The sequence below is a fragment of the Ornithorhynchus anatinus genome, chromosome 7 (genome assembly GCF_004115215.2).
Source record: "Ornithorhynchus anatinus isolate Pmale09 chromosome 7, mOrnAna1.pri.v4, whole genome shotgun sequence".
NCBI lineage: Eukaryota > Metazoa > Chordata > Mammalia > Monotremata > Ornithorhynchidae > Ornithorhynchus > Ornithorhynchus anatinus.
The window spans coordinates 50,413,134-50,431,127 of NC_041734.1; the positions used below are offsets into that span (position 1 = coordinate 50,413,134).

Sequence of the window (17,994 nt, forward strand, 5' to 3'; positions counted from 1 at the left end):
CTGAACGCTGTCCTTAGCACTTGGAGAGTACAATTCGGCAATAGACAGAGACCATCCCTGCCCCACAACGGGCTCCCAGTCTAGAAGGGTGGAGACGGACACCAAAACACTACAGAAAGACAGGCATCAATATAAATAAATAGAATTATAGATATATATACATCATTCATTAAATAAGTAGGCAGTAAATATGTACAACTACACACTGGTGCTGTGGGGAGGGAAAGGGGGTAGAGCAGAGGGAGGGGAGATTTGAATTGCCAATCAAATCTACGTCAACTCAGTCCATCTCCATGTTCCTTTCAGTCCGGTTGGGCCTAACCTCTTCCCACATTTATGTCAACTCACTCTTGCTCAGCTCTGAACCGTAAAAACCAACTGGACAGACACAAGGAGCAGGCCGCCCTTTGGCATAGTTTTGGCTTCAGATCCCGTCCCCCCGGCTCAACCTTGACCACCCACTTATCAATGGGCAAACCCCACAGGCATCAGGTTCAAAACAAACAATTTCAAAACCGAACTTTATCTTTTTTGCAGAAGAAAACAACACCCACCCACAGCACCGATGATTTGATTTCTACTCTGTTTCTAGTCTTCTGTGTGCCACGTCTACCCGAGGCAGTTGCTGAAATGCTCGGGGAAAGACTGAGTACCCGTTCCTAGGTTGCTCTGAGAAGTTCAGTTCCAGAGAGAAAACTGGGGAAACAGATTCAAAGAATTGGAAGTTTCTCGGAAGAATCATGAAAACACCTGGATTGTGATTTACGTGAGAAACCAGTTGACGGGCCGGTTTTGCTGCATCCTCCAAGTCCTTCCCTAAGGTGAAAAAAGTAAGGAGTTATTTACCTTAAATAACTTTCGCCAGAAAGTTTTGCATCCATAGAGGTGGAGGTGGGAGGAGAGGGGATAAAAAAATGAAGGAAAATGGCAAAACTCATAATTATGTGGCCAGCTAGCTCTGGGACTAAAACTATCCAACTCTGTCTCTGGGTCAGCTAAAGTTTTGTTTATAACACCCGAATCTTTTAACAAGTTCAGTTGCTAAAGAGATAGCTAGTGTCAATCTATTAAGCTAGTCTCAGATCTAAGCCAAATTTATGGGCTTCGTAAAATATAATTCCTTTTTTTGCAGCCAGACTCTGGAATTTTCCACCAAAACTTGGGTTTTGCTTTAGAAATCTTGTTGTTAGGGTACTGATTCTCCCCCTCAACCCCCATTCTTTTGACAACCACTGACCTTCAGAGGATGGACAAGTTAAGTTTGGAGCCTCTGAAAACATTATGCCTAGAATCCCGTACACTGCTGAAACCCCCAGCCAACCTCTCTCCGGTCGTGAGAGAGGAGATTCTCTAGGGGACGATGTGAAGCAAAGTAGTAGATTTAGAAAATCAGGTGTCCCAGTCCATAATGAAATTCATTCATTTATTCACGCAATCGTATTTATTGAGCGCTTACTCTGTGCAGAGCACTGTACTAAGCGCTTGGAATGTACAATTCGGCAACAGATAGAGACAATCCCTGCCCAATAACGGGCTCACGGTCTAAACCGGTGGTTTAGAAATAGTCCCAAGGCTGTGTGTAGGTGCCTTTGTAGACTCGGGCTCAGTTGGAACTGGGTGAAGTCCAAACCCAACTAACCCTAACTCTAGTGGTCTTATTGGCCGGACTTAGCTTGATTTCTCTGGGAAGTTATGTTTTAGAGAAGTAGTGTGGCCACAGTGGAAAAAGCATGAGCCTGGGAGTCAGAGGACCTGGGTTCTAATTTCCACTCTGCCACTTGTCTGCTGGGTGACCTTGAGGAAGTCACTTCATTTCTCTGTCCCTCACTTACCTAATCTGTAAAATGGGTATTAAGACTGAGACCCCTATTTGAGATAGAGACTGTGTCCAACCTGATTATCTATCCCAGCATTTAGTACAGTGCCTGGAAGAGTGTAAGCACTTAACAAATACCATTTAAAAAAAATGAGTTTTGTCATTTGACAGCGACTTTAGGTGAAGGGGAGGTAGAAAGACCGAACCAACAGGCTAAAATGAGATTTTTTTGGATTGTCTCCACTTTTAAATTCTTCTTGCTGGTCTTGCCTTCTACTTGCTGGGTACTTGAGTGGTGACTATTTTCTGTTTACACTTCAAACTCACTGTAGGAAAGTTTTACTTTTCAAGAAACTATTGTTGTCTAAGAGAATCATAATTCCTGAAATGCTGCCATTCAGTGAACGGGAGTGGACTTGGAGCATGAAAAAGTAGTTCATTCTGCTTTTGATTCCTTGAGGAATCCTGGGAAAATGAGTTAACTCCACTCTCGGTATCTCCAGCTTACTGTGTGTGAGATAGAAATGATAAGGCCCAGTACCTACTCCCAGGAACGTTATTTAATTCATTTCAGTCGTCTTTATCGAGCACTTACTGTGTGCAAAGCACTGTACCAGGCGCTTTGGAGAGTACAACATAACAATAAACCGACACATTCCCGTCCCACGACGAGCTTACAGCTTAGAAATGAAACTGATTATGTTGAAAAATGCAATTGCCCCTGGGGCGAGATTGGAGGCAGTGTGTCTGGGAGGCCAGGGTCCTCACTACTGCAGGGGCAAGGATGATAGCCAGGGAGCTGGGGCTTCCTCAGGCTGGAGGCTGAGGGAGGAGAGCAGTGGGCCACGGTGAGGGTCTTCGGCTGTATTCATTCATTCACTCGATCATATTTATGGAGCGCTTACTGTGTGGGGAGCACCGTACTAAGCGCTTCGGAGCGCACACTATAACAATAAACGGACACATTCCCTGCCCACAACGAGGGGGAGGACAAACCTCTGGAACCCCAGTGCCATTCTCGCCATCCCGGCAGTAACAGCAGCAATCATGTGGTGGGATGGCATCTGCTTTTGGTTTGGAAGTGCCATAATATAATAATAATGATAATAATAATTGTGGTATTTGTTAAATGCTTACTAAGTGCCGGACGGACGCTGGGGTGGATACAGGCAAATCGGGCTGGACACGGACAAATCGGGTCGGACACAGTCCCTATCCCACATGGGGCTCTCGGTCTTAATCCCCATTTTACAGACGAGGGAACTGAGGCCCAGACAAGTGAAGTGACTTGCCCAACGTCACACAGCAGGCACGTGGCGGAGCCGGGATTAGAACCTTCTAACTCGGGAGGCCCGTGCTCCATCCACTAGCCCGGGCTGCTTCTGTAGACCATGCTGCTTCTACCGTACGTAGATCTCCGCACGCGGAATGGCCCTGGTCACCTTCTCCCTGTTGGCCTTGTGCTTGCGGTGGGCCTGTCACCCTGCTGCTGATTCCAGCGGGGTTTCTGCCCTTCCCGAGCGGTGAGAGGGAGAGGAAAAAGGAGAGGAAGAGGGTGAAAAAGGAGTTGGGAAAGCAGCTAAAAGACTATAGAATATATATATTCTATATATATATAGACTATAGAGTGAGGGGGTGGGAGTTTGCAAAATATTGATAAGAGCAGAAGGAGGGACCCTGAGGGACGAAAGGCTACAGGGACAGAGGGGAGGATAAGGGGCAGAAAACGGAGCGTGTGACAGGCTGAAAATCCAACAGAAGAGTTGAGGGACTCAAGAGGGAATAATGGGAAGCAGTGTGGCCTAGTTAGGAGAAAACCCGGGCCCGGGAGTCAGAAGGACCAGGGTCCTAATCCCAGCTCCGCCACGCGCCTGCTGTGTGACCTCGAGCAAGCCGCTGCATTTCTCTGTGCCTCAGTTCCCTCATCTGTAAAATGGGGATTAAGACCGTGAGCCCTCTGAGGGACAACCTGATTAATTCGTTTCTACCCCAGCGCTTAGTACAGTGCCCGGTCCACGGTAAGCTCTTAATTTATACAATTTCAATAAAAAAGAGAAAAAGAATGACAAGCAGAGAGCGCCCAAGAGCCGGTGGAACAAGGATCCTCAAAATACTGCGGGGCAGATTTTGGATCTTTGGAAGCCAGAAAAGCTAGGTCTCAGCAGGGATCATCCCTGTGGTATTTTTAAACGGATCCAGAAACCCGCTGAAGCAACACCTCTTCCTTAGTTGCGCCTGAGCAAAATCCAAAGACTGTGGTCTTCAAAAAAGGACGAGGGAAAGCCTTTAAGGGAGAAGGACGGATCTGGACGGCCCCATTTTGTGAGGTTTGTGACCCACAAGACAGACCTGAATAGTAAGACCCAGAGAGCTTTTCTCCATATCTATATTCGGGTCCCGGGGAGATGATCTGAAAGGAGGGATAATATCTCGCTGCAAGTGGAGACAGCCTGAGTTAGGGAAAAAAGATGAGGCCGGGAGTCGGGAGGCTTAGATTCTAGCCCCAGCTCCGCCATTCGCCTGCTGTCACCGTGGGCAAGTCGTTTCATCTCTGCGTCCCTCGGTTCATCCGAAAATGGAGATAGAAAGCCCACTCCCCCTACCTCTTGGAGGATGTGCCCAGCGTGGGACGGGGACTACCCGGCCTGATTATCTTTCGTCAACTGAACAGAGCGCTTAAGCACCGAAGGATTCGTGATTGTGATCGAGTGACTTTGAAAGTCCAACGTGCCCCTTCCGTGAACATCTCTGGCAAGTTGATTTCCGTTCAGAGGAAGGCGCTAGATCGGTTTCGGGCAGCGTGGCTTCGTGGACAGAGCACGGGTCTGGGAGTCAGAAGGATCTGGCTCTGCCACTCATCTGCTGTGTGACCTTGGGCAAGTCATTTCACTTCCTCTGTGCCTCAGTTACCTCATCTGTAAAATGGGGATGAAGACTGTGAGCCTCACGTGGGACGACCCGATGACCCTGTATCTACCCCAGCGCTTAGCACAGTGCTCTGCACGTAGTAAACGCTTAACAAATACCAACATATTTATTAGAGAAGCAGCGTGGCTCGGTGGAAGGAGCAGGGACTGGGGACTCGGAGGTCATGGGTTCAAATCCCAGCTCGGCCGCAGGTCAGCTGTGTGACTTTGGGCAAGTCGCTTAACTTCTCTGTGCCTCAGTTCCCTCAACTGTAAAATGGGGATTAAGACCTGTGAGCCCCACGTGGGACAACCTGATGACCCTGTATCCTCCCCAGCGCTTAGAACAGTGCTTTGCACGTAGCAAGCGCTTCACAAATGCCATCATTATTATTTCAGTGCTCCGCACACAGTAAGTGCTTAATAAATACCACCGATTGATTAATCAGCGTGGTTCGGTGGCAAGAGCCCGGGCTTGGGAGTCAGAGGTCATGGGTTCGACTCCCGGCTCTGCCACTCGTCAGCTGTGTGACTGTGGGCAAGTCTCTTCACTTCTCTGTGCCTCGGTTACTTCGTCTGTAAAATGGGGATTAAGACTGTGAGCCGCACGTGGGACACCTTGATGACCCTGTATCTCCCCCAGCGCTTAGAACAGTGCTCTGCACCTAGGAAGCGCTTAACAAATGCCAACGTTATTATTAATCGAGTGACTTGGGACTTAGCGTTCTTCCCGGCTGGTGCTTTGGACTTGGTATTTATTTGCACCGACTGGCAAGATGTTCCAATCTTGCCATTGTTCTCGTCCGTTCTCGATCAGCCCGTAAGCCCGTCAGACGGCAGGGACCGTCTCTATCTGTTGCCGACTTGTTCATTCCAAGCGCTTAGTACAGTGCTCTGCACATAGTAAGCGCTCAGTAAATACTATTGAATGAATGAATGAATGAATAATCCCGATTGAAATCAAGTCTTCCATTTTGAGGTCCAATGTTGGGTAACCGATGCTTACCCAATCTTTCTCAGCTCCTTCCACTAATGGAGGAGCAGGCGAACTCATGACATGAAGTGACTTGCCCAAAATCACAAAGCAAGAAAACAGGCCCTTTCACACACCCCAAAATCTAGATAAATGATTCGACGCCATAGATATATGGCCTCAAATATATATATATATATAATAAATATTTATAAAAAATAAAATAAATATACTATTTAATGATCAGATATGCTATTAATTATCCAGATATTTTGAGTGGAAGTTTTTCTATTCTAAAATAATCGATTATGTCTACTACGGGGAAGCAGCGTGGCTCAGCGGAAAGAGCCCGGGCTTCGGAGTCGGAGGTCATGGGTTTGAATCCCGGCTCTGCCGCTTGTCAGCTGTGTGTCCGTGGGCAAGTCACTTCACTTCTCTGTGCCTCAGTTCCCTCATCTGGAAAATGGGGATTGAGACTGTGAGCCGCACGTGGGACAACCCGATTCCCCTGTGTCTACCCTAGCGCTTAGAACGGTGCTCTGCACATAGAAAGCGCTTAACAAATACCAACATTATTATTATTATTATTATTGTTCTCTCCCTGGTGCTTAGTAGAGAGCTCGCTCCCAAAAGAGATCCTCGATTCCTACTATTTGGTTGTCGGGATGAATCCTATCTAGACGTATTTTGGGTCTCATCTGTGTAATTTACGCGCCCACTGTTCCTTGTTCAGATGCCATAGCATCTGTCGCTCTGCCTTGGCTCGCGCCCATATTTATGGGGTCCTTAACAGTTTCAGGTGCGTTCTTTGAGAGTTTGGACTACAAAAAGTAGAGAGAGGAGGGGGAATTCAGTTTTTCCTTTTTTATTTAAAGGACCGTATAGGCCCCCTGTAATCTACCTACCCAAATGCTAAATGCTCTGGTGTAATTCAAGCTTTTGAGGGAATTTGGTAGAGCTCAGCAGAACCTTTCCCTCTATTTCTTTCTGCCTGAGTTGGGGGCTTCTCGGCGACTTGGACTCTGATTCCCAGCCTCCGGAATGTAAGGTTTAAGACACGGAAATCCCCTCGAATTGCTGTTGATCGTCTTGATTTTTCCCTCCGCTTGAATGATTTCCTTTGGGTGTACGGAGGAGTGGGAAGGGAACGGGTCTACCAGCTCTGGTATGTCGTTGCACTCTCCCGAGTGCTTAGGACAGTGCTCCGCACGCAGCAAGCGCTCAATAAATACGAGGGACCGAGAAGGGGTGGGCGGTGATTCTTTCTGTCCTTCCGACCCACCTCTGGTGGCAATTCCCCGGATCACCTGGGAAAATATTGCATTTTCTACTTTAGCTGAAGAGGAAGCCTTTCTCCCTTCTCCACCTTTCCTGCTTTTCCCCCTATTCATAGATTTAAATGATATATTATAAATCACTTACATTAATGTCTGTCCCCCGCCCCATTAAGCTTGCTGTGGGCAGGGACTCTATCTGCTAACTGTTGTAATTTTATTTATCTATTATATTATTATTGCATCATTCTTTACTTATTTTAATATCAATTAACATAATTATTTCAATATGAACGAAAAGGATCCGTTTAATAATTATAATTAATTTAATAATTAAGATAAAAATATTAGTACTATCTATTATGTCTGTCTTCCCGTGGTCTTTTGGAAAGAAAACAGGCCCGGGAGCTGGAGGTTGTGGATTCTAATGGTGACTCTGCCACGTCTGCTGGGTGACCTCGGGCAAGTCACTTCACTTCTCTGCGCCTCAGTGACCTCATCTACAAAAGAGGGATCAAGACTGTGAGCCCCATGAGGGACGTGGACTGTGTCCAACCTGATTACCTTGAAACTACCCCAGTGCTTAGAACAGTGCTTGGCACATGGTGAGTGCTTAACAGATACCACACTTCTTATGAGAATGTAAGCTCACTGTGGGTAGGGAATGTGTCTACTGTTGCAGTGCGTGCTCCTAAGCGTTTGGCACATTGCTTAGACAAGCAGCGTGGCTCAGTGGAAAGAGCCCGAGCTTGGGAGTCAGAGGTCATGGGTTCGACTCCCGGCTCTGCCCCTTGGCAGCGGGGTGACTGTGGGCAAGTCACTTCACTTCTCTGGCCCTCAGTGACCTCATCTGGAAAATGGGGATTAACTGTGAGCCTCACGTGGGACGACCTGATTCCCCTGCGTCTACCCCGGCGCTTAGAACGGTGCTCGGCACATAGTAAGCGCTTAACGAATACCAACAGTATTATCTGCACACATTAAGCGCTCAATAAATACGACTGAATGGGAAGCAGCATGGCCTAGAGGGCAGAGCACGGGCTGGGAAGTCAGGAGGTCATGGGTTCTAATCCTGGCGGTGCCACTTGTCTGCTGTGTGACCTTGGGCAAGTCACTTCATTATCTGCGCCTCAGTGACCTCATCTGTAAAATGGAGATTAAGAGTGGGAGCCTCATGTGGGACAGGGACGGTGTCCAACCTGATTACCTTGTTTCTTTCCCGGTGCTTAAATAAATTGTGGTATTTGTTAAGCGCTTACTATGTGCAAAGCACTGTTCTAAGCGCTGGGGGGTACAAGGTGATCGGTTTGTCCCCCGTGGGGCTCACAGTTTTAATCCCCATTTGACAGTTGAGGCAACTGAGGCACAGAGAAGTGAAGCGACTTGCCCAAGGTCACGCAGCCGACTAGCGGCGGAGCCGGGATTAGAACCCGTGACCTCTGACTCCCGAGCCCGGGCTCTTTCCACTGAGCCACGCTGCTTAGCGCATAGTAAGTACTCATGACCTAGCGGATAGAGCACGGGCTTGGGAGTCAGAAGGGTATGGGTTCTAATCCCGGCTGGGCCACTTGTCGGCTATGTGACCTTGGGCAAGTCACTTCACTTCTCTGTGCCTCAGTGACCTCATCTGTAAAATGGGGATTGAGACTGCGAGCCCCTGTGTGGGACAGGGACTGTGTCCAACCCGACTGGATTCTATCCACCCCAGCGCTTAGCGCAGTGCCTGGCACCTGGTAAGCGCTTAACAGATAGCTCATTATTATTAACTACGATTATCATTAGAGAAGCAGCACGGCATGGCGGACAGGGCCCGGGCCTGGGAGTCAGAAGGTCCTGGGTTCTCATCCCGGCTCCGCCGCGTGTCTGCTCTGTGACCTTGGGCAAGTCACTTCACTCCTCCGGGCCTCGGCTAACTCATCTGGAAAATGGGGGTTGGGACTGTGAGCCCCACGTGGGACGGGGGCTGTGTCCACCTGTATCATCACCCCAGCGCTCAGTAGAGCGGCTGACACCTACTAAGCGCTTAGAAATACGGCTTTGGGCCTCGGGGGTAGGAGAAAGGAGGAGGGCGGGCGGCGGGGCGGGGGCTGCAGCCGGGGGTCCCGAGTCCTCGCGGGGCGGGTGCTGCGGGGAGGGTGTTGCGGGAAAGAGCCCGGGCCTTGGGAGTCAGAGGTCATGGGTTCTAATCCCGCCTCCTCCACTTCATTCAATCGTATTTATTGAGCGCTTACTGAGTGCAGAGCACTGTACTAAGCGCTTGGAATGGACAGTTCGGCAACAGATGGAGACAATCCCTGCCCAACGACGGGGTCACGGTCCAAACGGTCACCCGTGCGATTTCGGGCAGGTCGCTTCGCTAGCGTGCTCAGTGGAAAGAGCCCGGGCTTGGGAGTCAGAGGTCACGGGTTCTAATTCTGGCCATCCCACCTGTCAGCTGGGTGACTTTGGGCAAGTCACTTAACGTCGCTGTGCTTCAGTTACCTCATCTGTAAAATGGGGATTAAGACTGTGAGCCCACATGGGACAACCTGGTTACCTTGTATCTACCCCAGCGCTTAGAACAGTGTTCGGCACGTAGTAAGCGCTTCACGAATACCATCCGTTCATTCGTTCTCTGTGCCTCAGTGATCCCATCTGTAAAATGGGGATGAAGACTGTGAGCCCCGCGTGGGACAACCTGATGATCTTGTATCCCCACCGGTGTTTGGAGCGTTTAGACTGTGAGCCCGTTATTGGGCAGGTCGCCTCTATGTGTTGCCGAACTGTAATAATAACGTTGGTATTTGTTAAGCGCTTCCTATGTGCAGAGCACCGTTCTAAGCGCTGGGGTAGACACAGGGTCATCAGGTTGTCCCACGTGGGGCTCACAGTCAATCCCCATTTTACAGATGAGGTCACTGAGGCACAGAGAAGTGACTTGCCCACAGTCACACAGCTGCCAAGTGGCAGAGCTGAGATTCGAACTCATGACCTCTGTACACTCCAAGCACTTAGTACAGCGCTCTGCACATAGTAAGCGCTCAATAAACACTGTTCATTCAGGTCGACCAGGGAATGCCCGGGGGTCGCGCGGAGGATGCCGGGGGTTGTTCGGGGGATGCTCGGGGGTCGCGCGGAGGATGCCGGGGGTTGCTAGGGGGATGCCCGGGGGTCGCGCGGAGGATGCCGGGGGTTGCTGGGGGGTCGCGCGGAGAATGCCGGGGGTTGCTCGGGGGGTCGCGCGGAGGATGCCGGGGGATGCTCGAGGGTTGCTGGGGGGTCGTGCGGTGGATGCCGGGGGTTGCTAGGGGGGTCGCGCGGAGGATGCCGGGGGATGCTCGGGGGATGCTCGGGGGGGGTCGCGCGGTGGGTGCCGGGGGTTGCTAGGGGGGTCGCGCGGAGGATGCCGGGGGATGCTCGGGGGATGCTCGGGGGGGGTCGCGCGGTGGGTGCCGGGGGTTGCTGGGGGGGTCGCGCGGAGGATGCCGGGGGTTGCTCGGGGGGTCGCGCGGAGGATGCCGGGGGATGCTCGGGGGATGTTCGGGGGTCGCGCGGAGGATGCCGGGGGTTACTGGGGGGGTCGCGCGGAGGATGCCGGGGGCCGCGGGATCTGAACCCCGACCCCCGGCGGCCCGCGCGGGGCGGCCGGGGCCGAGAGGGAGGAGCCCGGAGGATGGGCGTGAGATCACTTCCTTGTGACCCGCCGAGGTGAGAGCGGGGACGGGGCAAAGAAGAACGACGAGGACAAAGGGGAGGAAGACCCAGTGGCGTTCGGGCGTCCTAGGCCCATCGAGCCGGATCCATCGCCGGGCGGGCAGGTAAAAAAAATCCAGATGCCCCACCCCCGGGGACCCCTCCAGCCACTCTCCCCTGCCTCCCCCGCCATCACCATCTTCAAAATGAAGCCGGGGGGGCGGTGGGGGCAGAGGGGGTCGCAGAATTGCGGTCGCCACTCTTCCCCACCCGGTTTCAACAGAGCTAGACATTCCGCTACACGCTGCGCCCTACCGGGGGGGGGGGGAATTGGACCGTCCTTCTCCCCGCCCCCGCTAAAAGTCGCCGCGGGGAATCGCCTTCGCTCGGCCTATTTACTGAGCGCCTACTGGGTGCAAAGCGCTGGACTAAGCGCTGGGAAAGGACAATTGGGCGACAGAGACGATCCCCGCCCTCAACGGGCGCACGGCCCGGAAGGGGGGGAAAGGCACAGGCCTCCAAGCGAGTAGAAAGGCATCAATAGAAATCGAATAGAATGGGTTCAATCGAAGTTGTGAGGTCCTGGTTACGTTGTACGCTCCCAAACGCGTACTACTGCTCCTAACGTTGGTATTTGTTAAGCGCTTACTGTGTGCCGAGCGCTGTTCTAAGCGCTGGAGGAGAGACAGGGTCATCAGGTGGTCCCCCGTGAGGCTCACAGTGAATCCCCCATTTTCTAGATGATAATGTTGGTATTTGTTAAGCGCTTACTATGTGCCGAGCGCTGTTCTAAGCGCTGGGGGAGATACAGGGTCACCCCGTTGTCCCACCTGGGGCTCACAGTCTTGATCCCCATTTTACAGATGAGGTCACTGAGGCCCAGAGAAGTGAAGCGACTTGCCCGCAGTCACACAGCTGACAAGTGGCAGAGCTGGGATTCGAACCCTTGACCTCTGACTCCCAAGCTCGGGCTCTCTCCAGTGAGCCACGCTGTAAAAGGCATCAATAAATCAAATAGAATGTGTTAAATAAAATCGAATCTGTTAGGTCCTGGTTACATTGTACGGTCCCAAGCGCGTACTACTACTACTACTACTACTAATAACGTTGGTATTTGTTAGGCGCTTACTATGTGCCAAGCACCGTTCTGAGCGCTGGGGGAGATACAGGGTCATCAGGTTGTTCCCCGTGAGGCTCACGGTCCTAATCCCCATTTGACAGATGAGGTCGCTGAGGCCCAGAGAAGTGAAGTGACTTTCCCACAGTCACACAGCTGCCAAGTGGCGGAGCTGGGATTCGAACCCATGACCTCCGACTCCCAAACCCGGGCTCTTTCCACTAAGCCACACTGGTTCTCTACAGTGTTGTGCCCTTGTGCACGCCGTAAGCGCTCAGTAAATGCGATCGCTGCCGAGGGAAATACGATTTGTCCATTCCAAGCGCTTAGTACAGTGCTCTGCACATGGTAAGCGCTCAATGAATACTATTGAATGACTGATTAATCGATAGGGAACTTGGTTTCCAGACTGGGAGCCCGTCGTTGGGTAGGGATTGTCTCTATCTGCTGCCAAATTGTCCTTCCCAAGCGCTTAACACAGTGCTCAGCGCACCGTAAGCGTTCAGTAGATAGGATCGAATGAATGAACGAATGGTGCTCAGGCCGGGAGGCGGCAGGTGGGGGAAGAAGAAAGTGCATTGGAGGGAAAGAGCAGAGAGAAAAAGAGCTGGAAATTGGGGTAGAAGTTGGAGGGAGTTATCACGAAAGGAAAAACTCTCTTCCAGGCCCTACTGAGAGCTCACCTCCTCCAGGAGGCCTTCCCAGGCTGAGCCCTCCCTTTCCCTCTCCCCCTTCTCCCTCCCTCTGCTTTCTTCCCCTCCCCACAGCACTTGTGCCTATTTGTATATATTATCTCTGCCTCCATTTTATTAATGATGTGCCTATATCTATGATTCTGTTTACTACCACTACTGATGATATTGGTATTTGTTAAGCGCTTACTATGTGCAGGGCGCTTTTCTAAGCGCTGGGGGAGATCCAGGGTCATCAGGTTGTCCCACATGAGGCTCCCAGTCTTCATCCCCATTTTGCAGATGAGGGGACTGAGGCCCAGCGAAGTGACGTACCCACAGTCACCCAGCCGACAAGTGGCGGAGTCGGGATTCGAGCCCGTGACCTCTGACTAGAGAAGCAGCGTGGCTCGGGGGAAGGAGCACGGGCTTGGGAGTCAGAGGTCATGAGTTCGAATCCCAGCTCCGCCGCTGGTCAGCTGTGTGCCTGTGGGCAAGTCACTTCACTTCTCTGGGCCTCAGTGACCTCATCTGTCAAATGGGGATGAAGACTGTGAGCCCCACGTGGGCCAACCTGATTCCCCTGTGTCTACCCCGGCGCTTAGAACAGTGCTCTGCACATAGGAAGCGCTTAACAAAATACCAACATTAAGCCCGGGCTCTTTCCACTGAGCCACGCTGCTTCTCAATTGGCCATTGCAAGCGCTTAGTACAGTGCTCTGCATCCAGTAAGCGCTCAATAAATATGAATGAATGAATGAATGAATGAATGAATGAATGAATGAATGAATGAATGAATGAATGAATGAGAAAGATCGTGAAGGTGGAAGAGATTTTAGAAACTGCGCGAAGGGTCGGGGGGAAGTGGGCGGGGCCGGGGCCGGCCGGCTCTCGGGCGCTGATAGGCTGCCGTCTCTATGGGTCGAGCCCCCTCAGCCAATCAGGGCGCAGCTTTCGGCCGAGCCCCTTTTTCTCTTTTTCCAGTTGGCAGCCTCGGTGGGAAAAGCCGGTCCAGCCAATCAGGTGGCAGCTCTGCCCTCGGCGGCCGAAGAAGCCTACCGCGCAGGTCCAAACTAACCGCTCGCCGAGGGGCCCAGCGCGCCTGCGCCCAGCTACCTGACCCGCGCGGGCCCGACTTGGCAGGTCGCCGGGGGGGCCCAGTGCGCCTGCGCACAGCTGCCTGACGGGCGCGGGCCCAACCTGGCAGGTCGTCGGGGGGCCCAGTGCGCCTGCGCACAGCTGCCTGTCGCGCGCGGGCCAACTTAGCCGGTCGCCCAGGGGCCCAGTGCGCCTGCGCACAGCTGCTTGCCCGCGCTTTTGCTACCCAATTGCTAAACTGAGGCGGGAGCTGTCTTCATTCATTCATTCATTCATTCATTCATTCATTCAATCCTATTTATTAAGCACCTACTGTGTGCAGAGATCTGCACTAAACGCTTGGGAAAGTTCAATACAACAGTAAACAGTGACAGTCCCTCCCCATGACGAGCTTACAGTCTTGGGGGGAGGGAGACAGACAGACATCAGTGCAAATAATAATAATAATGTTGGTATTTGTTAAGCGCTTTCTTCGTGCAGAGCACCGTTCTAAGCGCTGGGGTAGATACAGGGGAATGAGGTTGTCCCACGTGAGGCTCACAGTCTTCATCCCCATTTTACAGAGGAGGGAACTGAGGCCCAGAGAAGTGAAGTGACTTGCCCACAGTCACACAGCTGACAAGGGGCAGAGTCGGGATAAACAGACATCAATCCAAATAAATCAAATTATAGCTAGATACCTAAGGCCTATGGGACTGGGGGGGGAGAGCAAAGGGAGCAAATCAGCGGGAAGCAGAAGGGAGTGAGAGATGAGGAAAAGTGGGGTTTAGTCAGGGAAGGCCTCTCGGGGGAGGTGGGCCTTCGGTAAAGCCTGGAAGACGGGGAGAGGCACTGTCGTGTTAGGGCGGGGTTTGTCTGTGCTAACGTTCTCCCTTCCCGAGCATTGGCGTGGTTGGGTCACTTTCCACCGGAGGGAGTGGGAATTTTTCGAGGGACGGAGCCAGACGTCTGCCCTCCTAAAATTGTCACCGCCGTCATTTTTCCAACGAGTCAGCCAAGGCGTGTCTGCCTTTGGCGACTAGTCAGCAGATCCAAATAACTGAGCCGTGCACTTTCAGCAAGGGCGCAGCAAAATCATAATTTGACTCATCCACCAATTTCCCTGTAGTTTTTTTCCGGCTCTTGGTGGGCGGGGAACGTATCGGTTATCTTGTTCTGTTGTACGCTCCCGAGAGTGCTCTGTACACGCCGCTCAGTAAATGGGATTGATTGGAATGAAGAAAATACCACAGCCCATCTCAGTGGCTGTGAATCTAGCATATGCTGGGGGTGCATTAGACTGAATGCCCGTCATTGGGCAGGGATGGTCCCTATCCGTTGCCGAATTGTACGTTCCGAGTGCTTAGTACAGTGCTCTGCCCATAGTAAGCGCTCAATAAATATTATTGAATGAATTTGGAAACTTTTTGTATGATATTTGTTAAGCACTGACTCTTGTGCCTGGGGTAGATACGAGGTAATCAGGTTGGACAGAGAACCGAGAGGTCATGGGTTCGAATGCTGGCTCTGCCACTGGTCAGCTGTGTGCCTGTGGGCAAGTCACTTCACTTCTCTCTGGGCCTCAGTTACCTCATCTGTAAAAATGGGGATTAAGACTGTGAGCCTCACGTGGGACATCCTGATTACCCTGTATCTACCCCAGCGCGTAGAACAGTGCTCTGCACATAGTAAGCGCTTAACAAATGCCAACATCATTATTTGGGCTCACATTCCCAATCCCCTTTTTACAGGTGAGGTAACTGAGGCACAGAGAAGTGAAGTGACGTACCCAAGGTCACAAAGCAGACAAGTGGGAGAGCCAGGATTAGCGTCCAGGTCTTCCTGACTCCTAGGGCCATGCTGCATCCATTAGGCAATGTTGCTTCTCTATGATCTTTTCACATAATTTACATTCAAGTGCTTATCTCAGTGCTCAAGTGCTTAGTACAGTGCTCAAGCGCTTGGTACAGTGCTCTGCGTATAGTAAGTGCTCAATAAGTACTGTTGAATGAGTAATTTCAATGCATTACAGATCATTACAGTAATTTCACATAATTTCCATTAGTGCTGTTTTTTATAGTACTGAAGTGCCTTCTGTGTGCTAGGCACTTACTACATGCTGGGGTAGATCCAAGCTAATCAGCTTGGACACAACCCATGTTGCATATGGGGCTCACAGCCATAATTTCCATTTTACAGATGAGGTAACTAAGGCACAGAGAGGTTAAGGTCACACAGCAGATGCATGGCAGATCAGCATTAGAACCCAGTTCCTCCCGACTCCCGGGTCCGTTTTACAGTTGCGGAAACCAACCGAGTTAATTGACTTGCCTGGGGTCATAGAGCAGGCAAGTGGTGGAGCTGGAATCAGAACCCAGATCCTCTTACTCCCAGGCTCATGCCCTTTCCACTAGGCCACGCTGCTCTTCTGTCCGTTTTATTATTTAAAGCCGTGGCTCCCAGAGGCTTGAGCAGAAGTTTGAGAACCAAGAATCCAGGGCCCTAATCCTGTTCTACCACTGACTGCTCGACAGCGACTTGTCAGTCAATCAATCGATGGCATTTATTGAGCGCTCGCTGCGTGCAGAGCACTGTACTGAGCGCTTGGGAGATTATAATAGAGTTGAAAGACACGATTGTTAGATTGTGAGCCCCGTGAGGGGCAGGGACCGTGTCTAATTTCCAGGTGGGTGTTCCTTTCCATTTAGTACAGGGCTCTGCCCCCAGGATGCATTTAATAAATATCATTACTGTTTCTACTACTAAATGATTCCAGCTCTGTGGTCGGGGAAACAGAACCTCGGGCCTTATCCGTGTCCCCATTTACCTCCATTATACAATGAGATGAGTAGGAACAGATGTGTGGTCTCTTGCCTAAAGTCTGCCAGCGTGGCGTAATACAACACGGGCCTGGGAGTTAGAAGTCATGGGTTCTAATCCCGGCTCCGCCACTTGTCTGCTGTGTGGCCACGGTCAAGTCACTTCGCTTCCCTGGGCCCCAGTTCCCTCATCTGTAAAATGGGGATTGAAACTGTGAGCCCCATGTGGGACGGGGACCGTGTCCAGCCCGATCTGCTGGTAGAGTGCCTGGTACATAGTGCTTAACACGATTATTATAATTATTAGAGTCTTCCCTGGCAGAGTGGTGAGAGACCTCAGAGAGGGGGGAAAATGGGAGATGAGGAGTTGGAGAGGAGAACAAGAGGCTAAAGCTAAGGAGAGGATGCAGATGGGCAAAGCCACGGGAGGGAGCTGAGGGTCCCGTCGGTCTACAAGACAGGGGTGGGAATTCCCACCGCTTGGCATGGTGCATGTGCCTTGACGTGGCGGCAAAAAGAGCCCGGAGCTGGATAGGAGAGGAAAGAGGAGGGGAGAGAGGTAGGTGGGAGGCGGGTGAAGCCAAAGTCATCGTCTGGCGGGCGGTGGAGCCAGCTCCCCCTTCGATTCCCTGAATCCGAGGGCTAATAACAATAACCGTACTAAGCACTGGGGTAGATAACGAGCTTATCAGGTGGGACCCGGTCCCTGTCCCACAGGGGGCTCACTGTCTCAATCTCCATTTTACAGATGAGGTAAATGAGGCCCAGAGACTAATAATAATACTAATGTTGGTATTTGTTAAGCGCTTACTAGGTGCAGAGCACTGTTCTGAGCGCTGGGGGAGATACAGGGTAATGTGGTTGGCCCACGTGAGGCTCCCAGTGAATCCCCATTTTATAGATGAGGTAACTGAGGCCCAGAGAAGTGAAGTGACTCGCCCACAGTCACACAGCTGCCAAGTGGCAGAGCCGGGAGGCGAACCCATGACCTCTGACTCCCAAGCCCGGGCTCTTTCCATTGAGCCACGCTGCTTCTCTAGCTCTTTTAGGAGAAGTAATGTGACTTGGCCAAGGTCACACAGCAGACAAGTGGTGAAGCTGGGATCAGAACCCATGACCTTCTGACTCCCAGGCCCGGCCTCTAGCCACTGATCCATGCCGATTATACAGCTGGCCGTCAGGCCCTGCCCCGGGTCCACCCCTGGGGGTTAGTATCACCGTCCTTTTTTCGAGCGTGTTTGGAAAGGAATGAATTCAGACCGAAGGTCAGTGCTCAGCTCCCAGGGATCCTTTAGAGTGTGGGTTTCTTTGAAGCGACTTAGATGTGCCCGGCCATTGATGAAGCTGAAATCTCAGGTCCGCCGGGCAGGGAGCTTTATAAATGCCTTTTTTTCCATTTTTAAATGGTTCAACTACTTGTTCGGATCAATTTCCCTGGTCCGAAGCAGGTGATGTGCGAGGTGCGCTTGTCTGTTGTAGAATGGAGAGGAAATCAGTTTCCGCTTTTATGCAGGAGATGTGCCCACTGCGGGGTAGTCAGTAATGTCGTGCCAAGGCCGTCCCAGGAAAGGAACACTGCCCTGGGCCTCCTAGGGACAGGGTGACCCAGAGCATTAAAATAGCAGACCATTCGGCCACGTGTCGGCTACGTGAGCGGCAGAGTGGCCTA

The 17,994-nt window shown here is 51.6% G+C and overlaps 1 protein-coding gene across 4 annotated transcripts in view; it reads left to right on the forward strand.

The window, feature by feature from the left end:
- The first annotated feature begins 570 nt into the window (after positions 1 to 570).
- BDH1 (3-hydroxybutyrate dehydrogenase 1) overlaps positions 571 to 17,994 on the forward strand; it is a 54,175-nt gene continuing 36,751 nt past the window's right edge. Inside the window, exon 1 of one of the 4 annotated variants that reach the window (XM_029068777.2) lies at positions 571 to 830. The gene's annotated coding sequence lies outside the window, so the exon portion shown is untranslated. Of the gene's footprint in view, positions 831 to 10,596; positions 10,767 to 17,994 lie in introns of those variants that run through there. The other 3 variants (XM_029068778.2, XM_007667104.3, XM_001512873.5) reach the window with 3 other exon arrangements.